This window comes from Myxine glutinosa, chromosome 5 (assembly GCF_964187855.1).
Source record: "Myxine glutinosa chromosome 5, kmMyxGlut1.1, whole genome shotgun sequence".
Taxonomy (NCBI): Eukaryota; Metazoa; Chordata; class Myxini; order Myxiniformes; family Myxinidae; genus Myxine; species Myxine glutinosa.
Window position 1 is genome coordinate 32,490,423 of NC_136265.1, and position 18,010 is coordinate 32,508,432.

The following is an 18,010-nucleotide window of genomic DNA, read 5'->3' on the forward strand; positions in this document are numbered from 1 at the left end:
GAAAGAGGATTGACGAGAAGAGGAAGAAGTTCAAGGAGTGGCAGAAGGCGAAGGGTACGGGAGCAGAAACAGCAGAGCATGAAAGTTATAAGGCAGCCAGGAAGGCTGCAAAGACAGAGGTAGCAAAGGCGCAGGAGGCATGTAGGAAAATGTTCGGAGAACGCTTGGATTCGGAAGAGGGTCAGAAAGCAGTATTCAGGATTGCAAAGCAGATAGCGAAAGAGAGGTGTGATGTGATGGGGGTGAGTTGCTTGAAGGATGAAGTGGGACAAATCGTTGTCGACCCAGATGGAATTAAAGGAAGATGGAAAAGATATATGGAAATGCTGTTGAATACAGAGAATGAATGGGATGGCAACATTGAGAGTAACCCAGTTTTAGGACCGGCAGAGAAGATAACTGAGAAGGAAGTTGAGGAAGCGATAAAAGCAATGAAGGGTAGAAAAGCGGGAGGGCCGACGGGAGTTGTGGGAGATATGTTGAAGGCAGCAGGAAGTTGGGGTGTGAAGAGAATGACAGAGATCTGTAATTTGGTGGTGAAAGAAGGCCGCATTCCAGTGGCTTGGGAACTGAGTGCCCTCGTCCCTTTATACAAGGGGAAAGGTGACCCTCTGGAGTGTGGCTCGTACCGAGCGATAAAGTTATTGGAGCATGGAATGAAGGTATTGGAAAGGGTGTTGGAGAGGAGGATAAGGAAGAAAGTGAAGATCGACGAAATGCAGTTTGGATTCATGCCAGGAAGAGGAACGACAGATGCGCTTTTCATTGTGAGGCAGTTGCAGGAGAAGTACATGGAGAAGAGGAAGAAGTTGTTTCTTGGGTTTGTTGATCTGGAGAAAGCATTCGATAGGGTACCACGCAAAGTATTGAGATGGGCATTGAGGAAGTTAGGAGTGGAGGAATGGTTGATCAGAGTAGTGATGGCAATGTACAAAAGAGCGCGCACAGCTGTAAGGACGAAGGACGGGAACAGTGGTGAGTTTGAGGTGAAGGTGGGAGTGCATCAGGGGTCGGTACTAAGTCCACTACTATTTGTAGCTGTGATGTAGGTGCTGGCTCAGAACGTAAAGGAGGGTTTACCGTGGGAGTTGTTGTATGCAGATGATCTGGTGTTGATTGCGGAAAGTATGGATGGACTGAAGGAAAAGATGAACACGTGGAAGGAATGTATGGAGACAAAAGGTCTGAAGGTGAATATCGGAAAGACGAAGGTGATGGCAAGTGGTAAAGCATGTGGTGAGGTGGAAAGAACTGGGAAGTGGCCCTGTGCTGTGTGTAGGAAGGGTGTCGGAGTGAACTCCATTCAATGTACAATGTGCGCTGAGTGGGTTCATCAAAAATGTAGTGGTCTGAGAGGGTCATTAACCAGTGTGGCAGCTACATTCAAATGTAAGGTGTGCACAGAGGGAGCTGCAGATGGAGGAAATGTTGAGTTGGATCTTGGAGACGGCGTGAAGCTGGAAGGTGTGAAAACATTTTGCTACCTCGGAGACATGCTGAATGGAGAAGTTGGATCTGACTCGGCAACGGTTGCTCGAGTGAGATGTGCATGGAAGAAGTTTCGGGAACTGAGTGGCGTGCTGATGGTGACGGGAGTGTCGTTGAAGCTGAAGGGAAAGGTGTATGCTGCATGTGTGAGAAGTGTTATGATTTATGGGAGCGAGACATGGGTAATGAACGTAGAGCAGCAACGAAGGTTGGAAAGGGTGGAAATGCGAATGGTTCGACGGATGTGCGGAGTATCGTTGAGAGAGAGGAAGACAAATGATGAATTGCGAAAGATGATGGGAATAGAGCCTGTGATTGATGCTGTGAAGAGGAACAGGTTGAGATGGTTTGGTCATGTGTTGAGGAAGGATGAAAGTGACTGGTTGAGAAGAGTGATGGAAATGAATGTAGAAGGAAGCAGAGGACGGGGAAGACCGAGAAAGACTTGGCTAAAGATGGTGGAAGAAGAAATGCGGGCAAGGGGGTTAACAAGGAGAGATGCAGAAAATAGGGCAAAATGGAGAAGATTGTCATGGGGACCGCAAGGCTAACCCCCGCTCTAGCAGGGAAAATGGCCTTTAAAATGCATGTTGTTGTTGTTGTTGTTGTATTGACATGGCCGCGCAGGTAAGGTTGTGTCTTGTGGCATCCACCGGGGGACGCGGTCTGTAGACCGGGGTTGTACAAATATTTTATAGAGTTTTGGAAATTTGTAAGTTTGGTAAGTTTTGTGGTTAAGTTAGATTTTGATGTGTTGTTTGTTTTCTCCCACCGCAGGAACGAATCGAAATGATTGTAAATATGTGCCTGCATGATTGTTAAGGGGATTAGGATGTTAAGAAGTATAGGTAGGAAGTCCGACTCACTTCCCACAGCCCTCCTGATTTATTTCATAGGTTAATTAAGTGTGTGACAGTAAGCGTTAAGACTGGAATTGTCGCGCCTGCAGTGAACCTAGCAGGAGCTACGGTTCCAGTTGGGGGGCTGTGCTATGTCTGGGGGTCGAGAAATATCTAGAGCCAGATAGATCTGTGTATGTAGGTATCCGACTGTCGTGATAGGGAATCTACCTGTAATAAGTTCTGCATGTTTAGTCGGTTTGTCGGTGAAGAAGTATACCTGTGGATATACCAGGATGTTCGAGTGTTAGATAGAGTAGGGATTAAGAATAAGCCAGCTAAAGCCAGCTACCCCTCCGCTAGGCCTCGAGTAACACGCTACATGCTATGACCACACTCCAGGCCTGTGGAGGGCACTGATTAGGTGGCGCGCCGAGGCTGACGTCACCGCAGCAAGGTTATAAGAGGGCGCGCCGAACTCTATGCGCACTGCGCAGTCCTAGTCCTAGCCTGAGTTCACTGGCTTGCTTCTGGGAGTTCTCTTGAGTTGAGTGGAGTTCGCTTGCTTCCTGCACGTTCCTTTATCTCTCTGGCACGTCCAACCCTTGGGAGAGCTGACTGGGACTTGGCAGACCGATCGTGTGTGGAGATCGACCTCGTGTGGAGTCACTAGCCTGCGTTGGACGCGTGGTGCTTGGAGCGAGGCCTGGTGGTGCTTGGAGCGAGGACTGGTGATGCTTGGGGCGAGGCGGGGTGGTGCTCGGAGGCGGTCGGAGAGGGCCGCGTGGGACGTCGACTGAGCCAAAGACAAGACGAGGGACAGATAAGGCCGCACCCACGGAACATTCACAATTACATAACGGACGTTTTTCTTTTGTTAATCCATTCCTGTGTCTCGTTTCTGTTGTTGAGTCCGGTGTGTGGGATCCCAACGTAGGATTTACATGATTTGATTACCGTCGCGTTTCATTGTTATCGGGTGCCGGGAATAAATCTTTATTTTTGTACATTTGAAATCTTGTGTGTCGAGTACATTAATTCCCCGCAGGATCGAAGCCGCGGTCGGCGCGCCCCAGGTAAGCGCTTTTTCTGCAGCTTTCCACTTCCCTTCCTCCTCCCGCGTTTCATAAGTAGAATTCGCGTTTGGTCGTCGCCTCCATTAAAGCTGTTCTGGTCTTCCGCGGTCCCTGGTGTTAACCAAAGGGTCTGCACGACAGCATTGTCCTTGCTTTGCCATGTTTGCGCTATTAACGAGTGCCAAGTTTTAAATTGTCATAACTTTGTCAGTTTATGTCCTAGAATGATAGTTGTGGTATTGAATGGTAGCGCGTGGGTCACAATGTAGTTTACAATATGATTTGAACTTATAAAGTCTCACAGATATACCTCAAACAAACTTAATGTCGAAATTTGATTTTTTTTTTTGACGCGCCGGATATCTATAAGGGGTGTGTGTATATGTACCCCAATAACTCATATTACATATGTCTGAAACTTACTTATGAGGGTTTGAAACGAACTGACACAAGCTCAGCTTTCATTTGGTACGTTATATGTATGTATAGCTGCTGTAATGACCCCATAATTCACCAGAATGTGAAAATGTGCCAACGGATCACGACGCGAAGCGAAATTGGTCACGTTTTGAGAGTACCCCCATACATTGGCCCCAAATGACAAGTTCATCCCAACTTATGCAATGTTAACATTTGATTTCATGTTCAGGACACTCTGGGGCATCAGAAAAATATAGGGTCGGAGGTTTGTGGGGGGGGGGGGGGGGGGGGTGCACGGCCAGCTTCAGCAGCCCATGGCCTATAATGATGTGCATTCATATTCATAAAATAAAAAAATTCCCTTATGAATTACGAACCACTGGGAATCTATCCCCTTTTTATGCCTCCACCAACAAAGTCGCTGGAGGCATTATGTTTTCAGGTTGTCCATCCGTCCGTCCATGATAGGTTTTAGTTACCGCGATAACTTGAGAACGGCTGGAAGGATCTTCGTCAAACTTGATGCAGGTATGTATAATGAAGTAACGATGAAGTCATTCGATTTTGGGGTCAAGTGGTCAAAGGCCAAAGGCCCATGACCAAAGGTCATGTTGAGTAAAAATCCTGTTACCGGAATAACTTGTGAACCAGTCATGGGATTCTGACCAAATTTGGTACACTTATGGATAATGATGTAAAGAAGAACCGTTTAGATTTTGCCGTGAAGAGGTCAAAGGTAAACGTCTGCAATCGGTCTATAACTTCAGGATGGCTGAAGTGATCCAATTCAAACTTTCTACAGGGACATATAATGATGTAAAGATTAACTGATTATATTTTAGGGTCAAGAGGTCAATGGTCAAAGTCTGAAATAGGTCTATAACTTGAGAACGACTGAAGTGATCGAATTCAAACTTGCTACAGGTATGTATAATGATGTAAAGATTAACTGATTATAATTTGGGGTCAAGAGGTCAAAGGTCAAAGTCTGTAATATGTCTATAACTTGAGAACGACTGAAGTGATCTAATTCAAACTTGCTACAGGTATGTATAATGATGTAAAGATTAACTGATTATATTTTGGGGTCAAGAGGTCAAAGGTCAAAGTCTGTAATAGGTCTATAACTTGAGAATGACTGAAGTGATCGAATTCAAACTTTCTACAGGTATGTATAATGATGTAAAGATTAACCGATTAGATTTTGGTGTCCCGAGGCCAAAGTTCAGAGGTCACATCTGATAACTTGAGAACAACTGAATGGATTTAAATCAAACTTGGTACAATTATTATAATGATGTATTAATGTGGGCAGAGACATATCGGTCAACACCGTGATGTCCAAGAGTGTCTTGTCTAGTTTCCCATTGGAACAATGCCCCGACATTTGTGGATTCACCATTTGTGGTATGTTTCAGGAACGTATCCCTCGCAAATGTCGAGGTTCCACAGTATTTACATGTGTGCATGAAGGTGGATACTTTGAGACCTGGGAAGGCTCCGTTCCAACTATTGAAACCCGCATATGGAGATAACAACTAACGGCGCACGCACACACGCACACACACACACACACACACACACACACACACACACACACACACACACACACACACACACACACACACACACACATTCTATGGAGCCATCCTCCTCACATGACTCCTTGGCTTTAAATCTGACAAGCTCCAGGAAATAACCTCTGTGGGTGTTCTCTCCATTCTCTTCCTCACTCGAACCAAACAAATTGCAAAGAACAAACCTTTTTGATCCTCTGTCCGGGCGATCGCTGCAAAACTTCATTCTTTAATATTCAGCCTGATGTTAATCAATCGATAGTCCGCACTGCATGCCGCTCTACGGTGACAGTGCCATCCAGTCTCCAGGCATCTCCTGCAGTCCTTCTGACAGACAATAGCAAAGTCAATGCAATGACACAATGAAACGACACATCTCACACACACACATCTCACACACACACATCACTCACTCACACATCACTCACTCACACACAACACACACACACACAACACACAACACACAACACACAACACACACACACACACACACACACACACACACACACACACACACACACACACCAACCATTTATCTTCTATTGAGGTATTATACTTACCTGATTCTTGGCTTTAAAGTTGCCAAACTCCTGGAAATTACCTCTCTGGGTGTTCTTTCCATTCTCTTCCTTCCTCAGACCATAAAGATTGTAAAAAACAAACCTTTTTGATCTTCTGCCTGGGCATTCAATGCAGAACTTTATTATTGTCAAACTCAACCTGATGTTAATCAATCGATGGTCCGCACTGCATTCCGCTATATGCTGGCAATGCCATCCAGCCTCCAGGTAACTCCTGCACTCCTGACAAACAATGGCAAAGTCAATGCAATGACACAATGACATAATGCGTCACACACATACACACACCGACCATTTCTCATTTATTGAGCTATCCTCCATACACGACTCCTTGGCTTGAAAGCTGAAAAGCTCCAGGAAATAACCTCTGTGGGTGTTCTCTCCATTCTCTTCCTTACTCGGACACCGCACTATGACACAGCACAATGACACAACACAACAACCCCACACTATGACACCCCACACACATCTCGTTTTTTCATTTCTGTTCCTCACAATTCTATCTCTCTCTTATACACACACACACACACACACACACACACACACACACACACACACACACACACACACACACACACACACACACACATACATACACATATACACATACATACACACACACACACTACATACACAGACACACACACACATACGTACACACACATACATACATACACACACACACACACATACTGCGGACACACATACACACACTGCGGACACACATACACACACACACACACCCAATACACTGACCACATATCTTCTATGGAGCCATCCTCCTTACATGCCTCCTTGGCTTTAAATCTGAAAAGCTCCAGGAAATAACCTCTGTGGGTGTTCTCTCCATTCTCTTCCTCACTCGGACCAAACAAATTGGAAAGAACAAATCTTGGTGATCCTCTGTCCGGGCGATCGCTGCAAAACTTCATTCTTTAATATTCAGCCTGATGTTAATCAATCGATGGTCCGCACTGCATTCCGCTATATGCTGGCAATGCCATCCAGCCTCCAGGTAACTCCTGCACTCCTGACAAACAATGGCAAAGTCAATGCAATGACACAATGACATAATGCGTCACACACATACACACACCGACCATTTCTCATTTATTGAGCTATCCTCCATACACGACTCCTTGGCTTGAAAGCTGAAAAGCTCCAGGAAATAACCTCTGTGGGTGTTCTCTCCATTCTCTTCCTTACTCGGACACCGCACTATGACACAGCACAATGACACAACACAACAACCCCACACTATGACACCCCACACACATCTCGTTTTTTCATTTCTGTTCCTCACAATTCTATCTCTCTCTTATACACACACACACACACACACACACACACACACACACACACACACACACACACACACACACACACACACACACATACATACACATATACACATACATACACACACACACTACATACACAGACACACACACACATACGTACACACACATACATACATACACACACACACACACATACTGCGGACACACATACACACACTGCGGACACACATACACACACACACACACCCAATACACTGACCACATATCTTCTATGGAGCCATCCTCCTTACATGCCTCCTTGGCTTTAAATCTGAAAAGCTCCAGGAAATAACCTCTGTGGGTGTTCTCTCCATTCTCTTCCTCACTCGGACCAAACAAATTGGAAAGAACAAACCTTGGTGATCCTCTGTCCGGGCGATCGCTGCAAAACTTCATTCTTTAATATTCAGCCTGATGTTAATCAATCGATGGTTCACACTGCATGCCGCTCTACGGTGACAGTGCCATCCAGTCTCCAGGCATCTCCTGCAGTCCTTCTGACAGACAATAGCAAAGTCAATGCAACGAAACGAAACGACACGAAACGACACGAAACGACACGAAACGACACGACACGACACGACACGACACAGGTTACACAGCCATTGTGTTTGGGGGAAGTGATGTGACATCTTTATAGGATTTCTTTCCTCTCCAAACACACCAGGGCAATCATGAAGACATTTTCTCCTCCACATGCCAATCCACAGGTTTTGTCCATTTCCCTATCCCATAAATGCGGAGTGACAACCAAGGAAGCAGCACGTACCTTTTTAAAAGTCTTCTCTACGACTCATATCAGGGTCAGAATTGAAATATCCAACCTCCATCGAAATTACAAATTTCTCACTTTTCCTGAAAAAAATTTTCACTGAAATATCAGGCCATTTTTTGGTTTGTTCCGCACAAACTCAGAGCAGTCGCTCGCATACAAATGTCTCCGGGTCTGTATTGAAATACAAAAAGCATTAATTGTGTCACTAACTGCAACAGGAAAAAATAAACCTTTGAAGTTGACAAAACAGTAAATGCTGAGCAGTAAAAACTTGTCCACAAAACAAATACAATTTATATTTCTATTTAGAAATGCGGAAAATAATGAAATGTCTCACCTCAATAAATTTATGTTGGAAGTGGTAAAATTTCCCCCTCACCCGATTTATCGTGAATAAGGAGAGAGAACAGTTCTTGCTTTCCTTATCACATTCTTCTGTATCCATTTTGCTCCACTGTCGTACATTTTTGCAAAATATTGGCAGGTGCTGTATAGAGAGGTGCTCAGTGGTGAACTTCCCAATGTTTCTTCAGACTTCGCTTCCATGGCGTTGTTGTCATTGGGACTTTCATTGCTGCACCACATTGACATGACACAAAATGGAACTCTCTTAGGAGACCAAATAGCACATCTAGATCATCAAAAGCAGTTATCATACTAAAATACGCCATTTGTGTTTGTCTGATGAATTTTTGACGCCAATACATTCTGTCGTTACTTGTCCAATCTCAACCAAACTTGACAGGATGACGAAGGGTTACACAATGAAGGTTGTAGCGCATTCATTTCCCCCCCCCCCCCACCTCCCCAAGGGGGTTTTCTCCCCCGAGCGGGTTTTCCCCACCATTGCAGTCAATGGGGTTGCACGTTCAGGTGTATATAAATGTTAAATTAGGTTTATCGTCGCGTTTGTCCAAAGAAGCTTTATCGTGGCGTTTTTCCAAAGACGCTTTTAATAACAAAATTAATGATAATCACATATTATTAATGTTATGACAAAACAAAATTGATACTAATAAAGTCGCACTTCCCCAAGGCGTTTTTACTGCAGTGATGACGTGTATAAACAGCTTATCTTACAATAATTCACCAAATGTCCATCTGTCTGTTCGAAGGTACCGTAAAAACTGCTGAACCGATCGCAAATATATTTTGGGTGGGTATTCCTGGGACCCCTGGGAGTAAAATAGGCTATTTAGTTTTCCCAATTTCAGCTTTGGTCTCCAGCATTCTCAGGTTTGGTCTCCCGCATAACATTCGCGTTCGCATAACGTTCACTGTGACGACGTTCTCATTGTGACGATCTTACTATAACTCACCAAATGTCCGTCTGTCTGTCTGTTCGAAGGTACCGTAAAAACTGCTGAACTGATCGCAAAGATATTTTGGGTGGGTAATCCTGGGATCTCCAGGAGTAAAATAGGCTATTTGGTTTTCCCAATTTCAGCTTTGGTCTCCAGCATTCTCAGGTTTGGACTCCCGCATAACATTCGCGTTCGCATAACGTTCATTGTGACGATGTTCTTATTGTGACGATGTTGTGACGATGGATGTGTTCACGTTGGTGTTTGACGTGACGGTGTGTAACGTAATTTCGTAATGTTTTTCGTTTCGTAATCCTTTAATGAACGTTTAATGTTTAATGAACGTTTCATGTTTAATGAACGTTTAATGCCCTTCGATGTCCGGGGCCGCACACGCGGTACACTGGACGGGCCAGCGTGTACCTTGCCCTTTGCCGTCAGGCTCCGGTAAACCGCTGAACCCCATCCGTGATGGGGACTGGGGCTTGAGACAGTGTCCCACGAACGAGGAATTCCCAGTAAGCGCAAGTCATCAGCTCGCGTTGATCAAGTCCCTGCCCTTTGTACACAGCGCCCGTCGCTACAACCGATCGGACGGTTTGGTGAGACCCTCGATCTCGGCTCGTGCCGGTGCACCGAAAAGATGAGCGAGCTTGACTGTCTAGAGGAAGTAAAAGTCGTAACAAGGTTTCCGCAAGTGAACCTGCGGAAGGATCATTATCGGGACAACATGAGAGCGAGCGAGACGCGAGACGTATGTGGTACGTTGTCGTCCATGTGCTGTTTAGATTTTGATGATTTGCGTGTGATATGATTCAACGGATGTTTATATGAATCGTTTAAAATAAAAAAGCCTTCAATTTCTGATATTTTACCTTTTCATTTAGGCTTCCAGATTGAAGCCCCGCCCTTAGGGCAGGAACTGTTGCTAGTCTTACTATAATTCACCAAATGTCCGTCTGTCTGTCCGTTCGAAGGTACCGCAAAAACGGCTGAACCGATCGCAACGATATTTTGGGTGGGTAATCCTCGGACCCCCTGGAGTAAAATAGGCTATATTGTTTCTCTAATTTTTCCAAGTTTTCCAATTTTCCAGTTTTTCCAAACACGATGGAATAATATGTACCGATATGAACAGTGATGTGGCTTTTGTTGAAATTCTACAGATGGAATTAAAATTTTGGACCCAGATGGAATTAAAGGAAGATGGAAAAGATATATGGAAATGCTGTTGAATACAGAGAATGAATGGGATGGCAACATAGAGAGTAACCCAGTTTTAGGACCGGCAGAGAAGATAACCGAGAAGGAAGTTGAGGAAGCGATAAAAGTAATGAAGAGTAGAACAGCGGGAGGGCCGACGGGAGTTGTGGGAGATATGTTGAAGGCAGCAGGAAGTTGGGGTGTGAAGAGAATGACAGATCTGTAATCTGGCGGTGAAAGAAGGCTGCATTCCAGTGGATTGGGAACTGAGTAACCTCGTCCCTCTATACAAGGGGAAAGGTGACCCTCTAGACTCTAGAGTGTGGCTCGTACCGAGCGATAAGGTTATTGGAGCATGGAATGAAGGTATTGGAAAGGGTGTTGGAGAGGAGGATAAGGAAGAAAGTGAAGATCGACGAAATGCAGTTTGAATTTATGCCAGGAAGAGGAACGACAGACGCGCTTTTTATTGTGAGGCAGATGCAGGAGAAGTACATGGAGAAGAGGAAGAAGTTGTTTCTTGGGTTTGTTGATCTGGAGAAAGCATTCGATAGGGTTCCACGCAAAGTATTGACATCGGCAATGAGGAAGTTAGGAGTGGAGGAATGGTTGATCAGAGTAGTGATGGCAATGTACAAAAGAGCGCGCACAGCTATAAGGACGAAGGACGGGAACAGTGGTGAGTTTGAGGTGAAGGTGGGAGTGCATCAGGGGTCGGTACTAAGTCCACTACTATTTGTAACTGTGATGGAGGTGCTGGCTCAGAACGTAAAGGAGGGTTTACCATGGGAGTTGTTGTATGCAGATGATCTGGTGTTGATTGCGGAAAGTATGGATGGACTGAAGGAAAAGATGAACAAGTGGAAGGAATGTATGGAGACAAAAGGTCTGAAGGTGAATATCGGAAAGACGAAGGTGATGGCAAGTGGTAAAGCATGTGGGGAGGTGGAAAGAACTGGGAAGTGGCCCTGTGCTGTGTGCAGGAAGGGTGTCGGAGTGAACTCCATTCAATGTACAATGTGCGCTGAGTGGGTTCATCAAAAATGTAGTGGTCTGAGAGGGTCATTAACCAGTGTGGCAGCTACATTCAAATGTAAGGTGTGCACAGAGGGAGCTGCAGATGGAGGAAATGTTGAGTTGGATCTTGGAGACGGCGTGAAGCTGGAAGGTGTGAAAACATTTTGCTACCTCAGAGACATGCTGAATGGAGAAGTTGGATCAGACTCGGCAACGGTTGCTCGAGTGAGATGTGCATGGAAGAAGTTTCGGGAACTGAGTGGCGTGCTGATGGTGAGGGGAGTGTCGTTGAAGCTGAAGGGAAAGGTGTATGCTGCATGTGTGAGAAGTGTTATGATTTATGGGAGCGAGACATGGGTAATGAACGTAGAGCAGCAACGAAGGTTGGAAAGGGTGGAAATGCGAATGGTTCGACGGATGTGCGGAGTATCGTTGAGAGAGAGGAAGACAAATGATGAATTGCGAAAGATGATGGGAATAGAGCCTGTGATTGATGCTGTGAAGAGGAACAGGTTGAGATGGCTTGGTCATGTGTTGAGGAAGGATGAAAGTGACTGGTTGAGAAGAGTGATGGAAATGAATGTAGAAGGAAGCAGAGGACGGGGAAGACCGAGAAAGACTTGGCTAAAGATGGTGGAAGAAGAAATGCGGGCAAGGGGGTTAACAAGGAGAGATGCAGAAAATAGGGCAAAATGGAGAAGATTGTCATGGGGACCGCAAGGCTAACCCCCGCTCTAGCAGGGAAAATGGCCTTTAAAATGCATGTTGTTGTTGTTGTTGTATTGGGATGGCCGCGCAGGTAAGGTTGTGTCTTGTGGCATCCACCGGGGGACGCGGTCTGTAGACCGGGGTTGTACAAATATTTTATAGAGTTTTGGAAATTTGTAAGTTTGGTAAGTTTTGTGGTTAAGTTAGATTTTGATGTGTTGTTTGTTTCCTCCCACCGCAGGAACGAATCGAAATGATTGTAAATATGTGCCTGCATGATTGTTAAGGGGATTAGCATGTTAAGAAGTATAGGTAGGAAGTCCGACTCACCTCCCACAGCCCTCCTGATTTATTTAATAGGTTAATTAAGTGTGTGACAGTAAGCGTTAAGACTGGAATTGTCGCGCCTGCAGTGAACCTAGCAGGAGCTACGGTTCCAGGTGGGGGGCTGTGTTATGTCTGGGGGTCGAGAAATATCTAGAGCCAGATAGATCTGTGTAGGTAGGTATCCGACTGTCGTGATAGGGAATCTACCTGTAATAAGTTCTGCGTGTTTAGTCGGTTTGTCGGTGAAGAAGTATACCTGTGGATATACCAGGATGTTCGAGTGTTAGATAGAGTAGGGATTAAGAATAAGCCAGCTAAAGCCAGCTACCCCTCCGCTAGGCCTCGAGTAACACGCTACATGCTATGACCACGCTCCAGGCCTGTGGAGGGCACTGATTAGGTGGCGCGCCGAGGCTGACGTCACCGCAGCAAGGTTATAAGAGGGCGCGCCGAACTCTATGCGCACTGCGCAGTCCTAGTCCTAGCCTGAGTTCACTGGCTTGCTTCTGGGAGTTCTCTTGAGTTGAGTGGAGTTCGCTTGCTTCCTGCACGTTCCTTTATCTCTCTGGCACGTCCAACCCTTGGGAGAGCTGACTGGGACTTGGCAGACCGATCGTGTGTGGAGATCGACCTCGTGTGGAGTCACTAGCCTGCGTTGGACGCGTGGTGCTTGGAGCGAGGCCTGGTGGTGCTTGGAGCGAGGACTGGTGATGCTTGGGGCGAGGCGGGGTGGTGCTCGGAGGCGGTCGGAGAGGGCCGCGTGGGACGTCGACTGAGCCAAAGACAAGACGAGGGACAGATAAGGCCGCACCCACGGAACATTCACAATTACATAACGGACGTTTTTCTTTTGTTAATCCATTCCTGTGTCTCGTTTCTGTTGTTGAGTCCGGTGTGTGGGATCCCAACGTAGGATTTACATGATTTGATTACCGTCGCGTTTCATTGTTATCGGGTGCCGGGAATAAATCTTTATTTTTGTACATTTGAAATCTTGTGTGTCGAGTACATTAATTCCCCGCAGGATCGAAGCCGCGGTCGGCGCGCCCCAGGTAAGCGCTTTTTCTGCAGCTTTCCACTTCCCTTCCTCCTCCCGCGTTTCATAAGTAGAATTCGCGTTTGGTCGTCGCCTCCATTAAAGCTGTTCTGGTCTTCCGCGGTCCCTGGTGTTAACCAAAGGGTCTGCACGACAGCATTGTCCTTGCTTTGCCATGTTTGCGCTATTAACGAGTGCCAAGTTTTAAATTGTCATAACTTTGTCAGTTTATGTCCTAGAATGATAGTTGTGGTATTGAATGGTAGCGCGTGGGTCACAATGTAGTTTACAATATGATTTGAACTTATAAAGTCTCACAGATATACCTCAAACAAACTTAATGTCGAAATTTGATTTTTTTTTTTGACGCGCCGGATATCTATAAGGGGTGTGTGTATATGTACCCCAATAACTCATATTACATATGTCTGAAACTTACTTATGAGGGTTTGAAACGAACTGACACAAGCTCAGCTTTCATTTGGTACGTTATATGTATGTATAGCTGCTGTAATGACCCCATAATTCACCAGAATGTGAAAATGTGCCAACGGATCACGACGCGAAGCGAAATTGGTCACGTTTTGAGAGTACCCCCATACATTGGCCCCAAATGACAAGTTCATCCCAACTTATGCAATGTTAACATTTGATTTCATGTTCAGGACACTCTGGGGCATCAGAAAAATATAGGGTCGGAGGTTTGTGGGGGGGGGGGGGGGGGGGGGGGGTGCACGGCCAGCTTCAGCAGCCCATGGCCTATAATGATGTGCATTCATATTCATAAAATAAAAAAATTCCCTTATGAATTACGAACCACTGGGAATCTATCCCCTTTTTATGCCTCCACCAACAAAGTCGCTGGAGGCATTATGTTTTCAGGTTGTCCATCCGTCCGTCCATGATAGGTTTTAGTTACCGCGATAACTTGAGAACGGCTGGAAGGATCTTCGTCAAACTTGATGCAGGTATGTATAATGAAGTAACGATGAAGTCATTCGATTTTGGGGTCAAGTGGTCAAAGGCCAAAGGCCCATGACCAAAGGTCATGTTGAGTAAAAATCCTGTTACCGGAATAACTTGTGAACCAGTCATGGGATTCTGACCAAATTTGGTACACTTATGGATAATGATGTAAAGAAGAACCGTTTAGATTTTGCCGTGAAGAGGTCAAAGGTAAACGTCTGCAATCGGTCTATAACTTCAGTATGCCTGAAGTGATCCAATTCAAACTTTCTACAGGGACATATAATGATGTAAAGATTAACTGATTATATTTTAGGGTCAAGAGGTCAATGGTCAAAGTCTGAAATAGGTCTATAACTTGAGAACGACTGAAGTGATCGAATTCAAACTTGCTACAGGTATGTATAATGATGTAAAGATTAACTGATTATATTTTGGGGTCAAGAGGTCAAAGGTCAAAGTCTGTAATATGTCTATAACTTGAGAACGACTGAAGTGATCTAATTCAAACTTGCTACAGGTATGTATAATGATGTAAAGATTAACTGATTATATTTTGGGGTCAAGAGGTCAAAGGTCAAAGTCTGTAATAGGTCTATAACTTGAGAATGACTGAAGTGATCGAATTCAAACTTTCTACAGGTATGTATAATGATGTAAAGATTAACCGATTAGATTTTGGTGTCCCGAGGCCAAAGTTCAGAGGTCACATCTGATAACTTGAGAACAACTGAATGGATTTAAATCAAACTTGGTACAATTATTATAATGATGTATTAATGTGGGCAGAGACATATCGGTCAACACCGTGATGTCCAAGAGTGTCTTGTCTAGTTTCCCATTGGAACAATGCCCCGACATTTGTGGATTCACCATTTGTGGTATGTTTCAGGAACGTATCCCTCGCAAATGTCGAGGTTCCACAGTATTTACATGTGTGCATGAAGGTGGATACTTTGAGACCTGGGAAGGCTCCGTTCCAACTATTGAAACCCGCATATGGGGATAACAACTAACGGCGCACGCACACACGCACACACACACACACACACACACACACACACACACACACACACACACACACACACACACACACACACACACACACACACACATTCTATGGAGCCATCCTCCTCACATGACTCCTTGGCTTTAAATCTGACAAGCTCCAGGAAATAACCTCTGTGGGTGTTCTCTCCATTCTCTTCCTCACTCGAACCAAACAAATTGCAAAGAACAAACCTTTTTGATCCTCTGTCCGGGCGATCGCTGCAAAACTTCATTCTTTAATATTCAGCCTGATGTTAATCAATCGATAGTCCGCACTGCATGCCGCTCTACGGTGACAGTGCCATCCAGTCTCCAGGCATCTCCTGCAGTCCTTCTGACAGACAATAGCAAAGTCAATGCAATGACACAATGAAACGACACATCTCACACACACACATCTCACACACACACATCACTCACTCACACATCACTCACTCACACACAACACACACACACAAACACACAACACACAACACACAACACACAACACACAACACACACACACACATCACTCACTCACACATCACTCACTCACACACAACACAAACACACAACACACAACACACAACACACAACACACAACACACACACACACACACACACACACACACACACACACACACACACCAACCATTTATCTTCTATTGAGGTATTATACTTACCTGATTCTTGGCTTTAAAGTTGCCAAACTCCTGGAAATTACCTCTCTGGGTGTTCTTTCCATTCTCTTCCTTCCTCAGACCATAAAGATTGTAAAAAACAAACCTTTTTGATCTTCTGCCTGGGCATTCAATGCAGAACTTTATTATTGTCAAACTCAACCTGATGTTAATCAATCGATGGTCCGCACTGCATTCCGCTATATGCTGGCAATGCCATCCAGCCTCCAGGTAACTCCTGCACTCCTGACAAACAATGGCAAAGTCAATGCAATGACACAATGACATAATGCGTCACACACATACACACACCGACCATTTCTCATTTATTGAGCTATCCTCCATACACGACTCCTTGGCTTGAAAGCTGAAAAGCTCCAGGAAATAACCTCTGTGGGTGTTCTCTCCATTCTCTTCCTTACTCGGACACCGCACTATGACACAGCACAATGACACAACACAACAACCCCACACTATGACACCCCACACACATCTCGTTTTTTCATTTCTGTTCCTCACAATTCTATCTCTCTCTTATACACACACACACACACACACACACACACACACACACACACACACACACACACACACACACACATACACATATACACATACATACACACACACACTACATACACAGACACACACACACATACGTACACACACATACATACATACACACACACACACACATACTGCGGACACACATACACACACTGCGGACACACATACACACACACACACACCCAATACACTGACCACATATCTTCTATGGAGCCATCCTCCTTACATGCCTCCTTGGCTTTAAATCTGAAAAGCTCCAGGAAATAACCTCTGTGGGTGTTCTCTCCATTCTCTTCCTCACTCGGACCAAACAAATTGGAAAGAACAAACCTTGGTGATCCTCTGTCCGGGCGATCGCTGCAAAACTTCATTCTTTAATATTCAGCCTGATGTTAATCAATCGATGGTTCACACTGCATGCCGCTCTACGGTGACAGTGCCATCCAGTCTCCAGGCATCTCCTGCAGTCCTTCTGACAGACAATAGCAAAGTCAATGCAACGAAACGAAACGACACGAAACGACACGAAACGACACGAAACGACACGACACGACACGACACAGGTTACACAGCCATTGTGTTTGGGGGAAGTGATGTGACATCTTTATAGGATTTCTTTCCTCTCCAAACACACCAGGGCAATCATGAAGACATTTTCTCCTCCACATGCCAATCCACAGGTTTTGTCCATTTCCCTATCCCATAAATGCGGAGTGACAACCAAGGAAGCAGCACGTACCTTTTAAAAAGTCTTCTCTACGACTCATATCAGGGTCAGAATTGAAATATCCAACCTCCATCGAAATTACAAATTTCTCACTTTTCCTGAAAAAAATTTTCACTGAAATATCAGGCCATTTTTTGGTTTGTTCCGCACAAACTCAGAGCAGTCGCTCGCATACAAATGTCTCCGGGTCTGTATTGAAATACAAAAAGCATTAATTGTGTCACTAACTGCAACAGGAAAAAATAAACCTTTGAAGTTGACAAAACAGTAAATGCTGAGCAGTAAAAACTTGTCCACAAAACAAATACAATTTATATTTCTATTTAAAAATGCGGAAAATAATGAAATGT

At 44.9% G+C, this 18,010-nt stretch overlaps 2 long non-coding RNA genes across 2 annotated transcripts in view; both read right to left on the reverse strand.

Annotated features, from left to right (window-relative positions):
* The window catches only part of LOC144892012 (uncharacterized), a 30,456-nt gene extending 24,612 nt beyond the window's left edge, over positions 1–5,844 (reverse strand). The window contains exon 1 of the long non-coding RNA XR_013623334.1: positions 5,586–5,844. This is a non-coding gene — a long non-coding RNA (uncharacterized LOC144892012). The remainder of the gene's footprint in view (positions 1–5,585) is intronic.
* A 1,089-nt stretch (positions 5,845–6,933) lies between these two features.
* The window catches only part of LOC144892013 (uncharacterized), a 31,073-nt gene continuing 19,996 nt past the window's right edge, over positions 6,934–18,010 (reverse strand). Inside the window, exons 4-11 of the long non-coding RNA XR_013623335.1 lie at positions 17,673–17,849; positions 17,264–17,405; positions 16,530–16,612; positions 15,900–16,041; positions 8,434–8,670; positions 8,091–8,267; positions 7,677–7,818; positions 6,934–7,011 (exon numbers count right to left, since the gene is read on the reverse strand). This is a non-coding gene — a long non-coding RNA (uncharacterized LOC144892013). The remainder of the gene's footprint in view (positions 7,012–7,676; positions 7,819–8,090; positions 8,268–8,433; positions 8,671–15,899; positions 16,042–16,529; positions 16,613–17,263; positions 17,406–17,672; positions 17,850–18,010) is intronic.